Source organism: Amblyomma mixtum, chromosome 3 (genome assembly GCF_055824585.1).
Source record: "Amblyomma mixtum isolate Tamu chromosome 3, ASM5582458v1, whole genome shotgun sequence".
Lineage (NCBI taxonomy): Eukaryota > Metazoa > Arthropoda > Arachnida > Ixodida > Ixodidae > Amblyomma > Amblyomma mixtum.
Window position 1 is genome coordinate 399438979 of NC_143014.1, and position 6448 is coordinate 399445426.

Genomic DNA, 6448 nt, shown 5'->3' on the forward strand with positions numbered 1-6448 from the left:
TCCCATACTGCTTCATAAGTACGCTGGCGTAAACCCTGCCTGTTGCTATAAGCCATTCTTGCCTTTGTCTCGCAGACTTATTTCTGGTCACTTGTGCAGTTAGTTTCTGTAGGTAAAAAAACACCGGTTGTTTTGGTGATGCAAAGTTATGCATTTATGCAGTATATCGCGCATGATGCGAGTCACTTAATGAGAAAGTACGCGAAATGTACTTCCACAGAAGCCTGTAAGCAGCCCGAACTAATGAGTGCGGTAAAGCTCTGATTATCACTAATTATACGTAGGTAAGAGATCAGACTTTATATTCTACAAATTCTTTGTTAATTTTGGGTTTGCACTCCAGAATAGAACGGGCCTGGACAGATAATTTAGCGGCCAGAGGTTTCGCAGACAATCTCCTGCAGAGGAAGCGAAGCTCGCATCTTGCCCAAAGAATACAAGCTTCAAAAAGCCCCGACGCTCTACCTCAGAATATAATATATGAAAGCCCTCACTCATCCAAGCGCTTTCACACAAACTTTAAGGCTTGTGCAGAGTGCGCTGAGCAATGGTGAAGAGTTTCCACGATGTTGGATGAGGCGCAATCATAGTAACAATGTAAACCAAATGAACAAATTACTTAAATATTAGACCAACGCGGTCGGCGATGTTCATGCGCTGCGTTTCAACCGTGAGCAAAGAAACGTGCGGCCGTTAACAAATCTAGAAGCTCATCGAAGCACGCTCTTCAATACCTTAATTTCAGAGCTTTGTGGAGTTTGCAGGCGTAACTGTTGAAACAGTTTGCTCCCACTAATACGCACAGCACAGCACATGAAATGCAAACGGTAAAATGGAGGCGGAGGACCGCAGACAGCACATTGTGATGTTTCTTGAAGCTCTCTAAAACGGCTCCTTAGCAAAATTGGCGCATCTTTCTTAATACTGCGATCTTTTTTGTACAGAGTAAAAGTTTCGCAAAGTGTGCCTTTTCAAACAGTGGGCGACTCATATGCTAAAAGCAATGAATAAAATTCGGGAATAAATTAAGACTGCTTACGTGTGAGAATGTGCAAGCATTACATTTAGAACTGCATAAGGTAGATGAATAGATTAGCGTTCCCCATGCTTGCAATCCTGCCACGCTCAGTAACCTCGAAGCCAGCGCGAGGCCCATGTATAGCTTGATTGCACTTTGTCTCCACCCGGAGTACCGGTGCACAGTACTCTGCGCATGTAAATGCAGAATGATGACGCAGGGAATGCCAAGAGTCGGAAGCTTGTGGAGCGAAAATCGTCATCCTCATGCCCAAGGAATTCATGGAGATCATGTGTAGATGCGTTGACCGCAATGATGCGGCACCGAAATGACATTCGGTGCCACGTCAAAAGATTTTCGGATATATTGGATGGAACACCACAGCCGGACGAAAGAGAGACAGAAGCAGGATACAACGGAGGCGACCGCTCGTCTGCGTTATTTCGTTCTGTCTGCATTTCACCTGACCGCGCTGTTCTACCCAATACGTACTTGTGCCAACTCGCTCATGTTTCCATCCTACTACGATGTTCTGCTATCCTCCAAATTGGGGGCCACGGACGCCCACAGACAGCGAACAGCTGCTTTTGTGCTAATGGGACATACATGTATAATGCTTTCGCACTAAAAACAAACCTTCGTGATAAGACCGCAAAATACCGTACACTGGAAAGCGAAGAGCACTTTGCGCAATTTTTTTTTTCAAGCTTTTTTTTCTTTCCTCTCACCATCGCTTTCTCTGCTTTTCCTGGGTCCGGTCGCAACAAAAAACCTGCTCATCCCTGGTTTTTCTGTCGGCCTTTTGGTCCTTCCCCGAGGGCTCCTCTGTGTCTGTCCTTTCCCTCCCATTCCCCTTCCTCGAAATGGCGCAGAGGTAACCCTAGCCGCCATATTCACAAACCACACTCGCCCTTATCTTTAGCTCCCCTTCCCTTTTGTGCTCCTCAACGCGTTTCACAAACAGACCTTACCCTTAGCGGTCCCCTTTCGGCCAACTTAAAATTCAGGCAAAGGGAGCCATTTAAGGTACTATCCCAGGCACCTTAAACAGCTCTTTACCACAATTAAACATGGCGGCGTACTACGATGACAACTTCAGTGAGTTCATCGATTTTGTCCGCCGCGCGGAAGATGTCATCGATGACGAAGCGTACAGTTCTGCGCACCCGTTGCGGCGGAACCTTAGGGATCGCCAGAATCCCATGGAAGTGTACAACAACCAGGAATTCCTCGCAAGATGCCGCCCTCCCGACCACGCTCCCCTCGACGCTTCCATGATTCGAAGAGGAGGCTCCGATTCCACTTGTTCACTGTGGCCGGTCACTGTGCGGTGACGTCATGCAGAAGTGCTCCCCGGCCTTTCCTGCGTTGCTTTGGAACAGGTTTTTCTTCTCTCCTGCGGTTGGGTTGAGTGTGAGGCGATGAAGGGAGGTGTGAAAACACGCTCGCACTCTCTCGTCCTCGTTGAAATTGTGTTGCACAGTTTTTTGCGCCTTTCCTCGTGTTGCCTCGATGAATCCACGATCAAAGATGACAACACCTTCCATGCGTGCGTCCAGTGCAAGTATGGTGGAACCATATCGTCCTTGTCTCAGTGATGAATGACTTCGCTCCGAAAGGCGTGACTGGTGAACAGTGACATTTACGGACATTTGAGCGGTGGAGGCCACGGCGGTGAAAGGGGATTTTATGACGGCGACGTCGTGCTGCTAGGACGTAATTGCGCATTTCAAGTCACTCTGTTCTCTAAGTACTGCCTCCATCTCGCAGATATACTCGGCGTCAACAGAAACGTTCTAACTGCTCAGTGTCTTTTTAACTAGCAATTTGTAGATTGCACAGCGTAGAGGGACGAAATACCGCAAAATTTTCTTTCAGTTACATACCGAAATTGCTTGTCCTTCATGATAACATGACTAAAATTAGTTTTATGGTTTGTATTCTTTCTTTACAGAGGCATATGGTGTATACGTGCGCGAGCAATCAGCGATAAGCGTACTGAGGGGGAGCGGCTCAAGGCCTTGAACAAACATAACGCATCGCACCGATGCTGCGGAATGTGCCGTAAATAAAAGTGGATGACCACGCAAGCATTGGAATCGTCCGAGCAACCTGTTTACACACCATCAAAGTTCCGACGCAGATTTGCAATACATTATTGGTTCAAATACGAAAGGCGTGAGGTGCATTCACGATACTGAGCATTGCCAGTGCTCAGAGCCAGGCTTCATGACACGCCTGGCTTGTCTGTGGCTTGTCTGGGTCCACGAGGACCCGCAATTCAGAGCCCCGTTTGGGCTACTGGGGTATGCATTTGTGATTATTACATACAGATCCACCTCGGGAATGGAATTTTTATTCCTTCGGCAAAGTGGGCAGCAGTTATAGTGGCACCCAAAGATTCGCGCTTCTGCAAGGACGCAGCCTTTGGACGACTCCACAACTCCTGGAAAGGTGCGTGAAAGGGCAAGCTTGCCGGCGGTACCTGAAGTCAGAAGCCTCCACAGTGGGCAGAAAGACAATGATGCCTGAAAATCTACAAGCCATTGGCCGTAAGTTGCATGTCACAGTGCTCCATGCATTATGTTGTGTGTCAGTGCCCAATTAAATGATCAGCTGGGGGCATTATGTACTAGCAATCATGTTTTCTTTTCTGCAGGTGCTTTTGTCTACTTCATTGGCCGGCACCTTGTAGAGACCCTAGCGCCGGCAGATCGTCGCAAAAACTTAAATTATTACCTCAGTGAGCTGGTTCAAGACATGCAAAAAAATAAACATCTTTTGGAGTTTTTGATGCATTATAATACTCACCGGGCTACCAATACTTGGTGAAAGCTGGGAAAAAATAACACAATTGCACAACTACTGCAATGCGAGTCGCTGATAATCGCAGATTGCCAGTTTCGGAGGCTCTTTATATTGCAGCATTTGCAATGTACACTTATCGCACTTGGTGGAGAAATGCCCCAGTTTTTGTGTAGATTTAGTACAAGTGGGATATACAGGGTCTGTTCTGAAAGTAGTAGGACTGGTTTTTTCCTGGGCGAACGGGCGGACGAGAGGTGGTATGCGCGTGCAGGATCGTTGAAGGGGGATATTGGGAATGCTGGGGAAAATCGGCAGTCGGCTCTCGGCCGTTGATGAGAGGAGGTCGCTTTTACTGTGAACCCCTGTCTAAACGTCTCGTCACGCAGAATCATCGAGCGTTTACTGGGTCAGCGATACACGATAAAATTTTGAGTAAATCTCGGTAAAACGGGCAAGGAGACTCACAACATGATTAAGGAGGCCTACGGTGACGCTTCCATGGGTAGATGAGGTGTTTTCTGAGTGGCACAAGCTGTTCCGAGAAGGTAAGGAAAGAGTGGAGGAAGACGACCGCTCCAGACGCCCTTCGACCAACAAGACCAACGAAAATGTGTGGTGAGTGAAACATTTACTTAACAGTGATCGTATAATGAGTATCAGAATGATTGCTGATGACTTGAGCATTCCTCAAACCCAAGCTTTTGAGATCATGACAGAAAACTTATCAATGAGGAACGCGTGCGCGAAGTTGGTGCCGGGAGTGTTGTCAGAGGAGGAAACGGCCAACCGGTAGGATCTTCTTCATCGTGTGAATGAGGACCCCGAGTTTTTGCCCAGCACAAGGCAGCAACGCTGCCTCAGCCCCACTACAGTCTCGACTTGGCCCCGCCAGCCTTTTTTCTAATCCCGAGAATAAAATCGACGCTCAAGGGGAAACATCACGGATCGGTAGAGGTGGTTCAACAGGCCGTGACGAGGGAGCTAAACAGCATTCCGGTCCAGGCGTTCCTGGAGGCGTACGAAAACTGTAAAACTCATAGGCAGCAGCGTGTAGGTGCGGAAGGGTGCTGCCTTGAAAAATTGTAATCGGTTGTACTATTCACTTGAATACATTTTGTTTAAAAAAATCAGTCCTACTACTTTCAGAACAGACCATGTATTTGAAGCATTTTATTCCTGCCTTTGTCCTTTGATACAGGGCCCTCCTATATAATACGGGGCTAGCCTGTACAATACAGGACTGACCTGTATAATACAGGACTGTCATGTACAATACCGGACTCTCCTGTTTTATACAGGATTCTCCGGTATTCCGGTATCGCAAATCCTGTACAATAGCCCGGTATGCTGTTCCGGTTTAAAATTCATACCGTATTTTTCAATAGGGATGGGCCCACACTATGCTAATGTGCATTGAAGGGCAGATGAGAACTAAGTGTGGGGTTCTCAATAAATCGGTATAAAGTTGGCAACATAAAATAATTCTATAGCGTTAACCAGAGAGGGTGCCAGTTATCCAAATTGGGCTTAATAAGAGGTACAAACTGTAGGCGGTACAGATTTACCAGCCTGCATCCCGCCATTATGTTAAAATCGTCGATAGCTTCAATGAAGACGGGGAATCGGCATTGAGCAAAGTAAAGACATAGTACATGCTAGTAATGGGTAATTTCGATGCCACGCAGCAGGCGACTATGGCAGAGTCTCTAGGAATTGGAGCTAGGGGAGTGTTATTAGTGGTGTTGTTAGTAGAGTTCGCAGTAAGAAATAATTTACGGATCATGAATACCTTTTTCCGCAAACGAGAGAACAGGAAGTGCACGTGCAAGAGCCCCAATGATGAGACTAAAAACGAAATAGACTTCATGCTATGCTCTCTAGCTGGCGTCATGCAGGATGTGGAGGTCCTCGTAAACGTGTGTTTTAGCGACCACAGGGTGGTACTGAAATAGCCTAGAATTGAAGAAGGAAAACAGGAGAAACTAGTGAAGCGGAAGCCCAATAAAGAGGGACAGAAGAGAAATTTAGGATATCGCTTCAGAGCAGATATTCGGCTTTAACTCAGACGACGACCTTAATGTTCAGTCTGTGAACGAATACCTCACATCTGTAGTTACGGAGTGCACAGCAGATGTAGGCGGTAGGATAGTTCAACAAGACACCGGCAAGATCTCTCAGAAGACGAAAGATCTGATTAAGAAACGCCAAATTATGAAAGCATCAAGCCTCACATAAGGAATAAAACTAGCAAAGCTCTAAAATTTAATCAGTAACCGCAAGGTAATTGACATAAGGAAGTTGATTTTGGATAGAATCTTACATTCTCTAAAGAATGTAAGTAGGCCAAAAGCGCTCAGGAGGAAACTAGGCACAAGCAAAAATCAGATGTATGCTTTAAAAGATGTATGCTTTAAGGGCAATGCCATCAGCAATATGGGCAACATGGTTAAAGTAGCCGTAGGATTATACACAAATTCATAGAGCAGCCAATGTAGTCAGGACGTAAATGACAGAGGAAGTATCACACAGAAATGGAACATCCCGCGAATAAAGAAAGAGGAAGCAAAGAAAGCCTTATGAGCAATTCAAAAGAGGAAGCTGCTAGTGAGGATCAGGTAACAG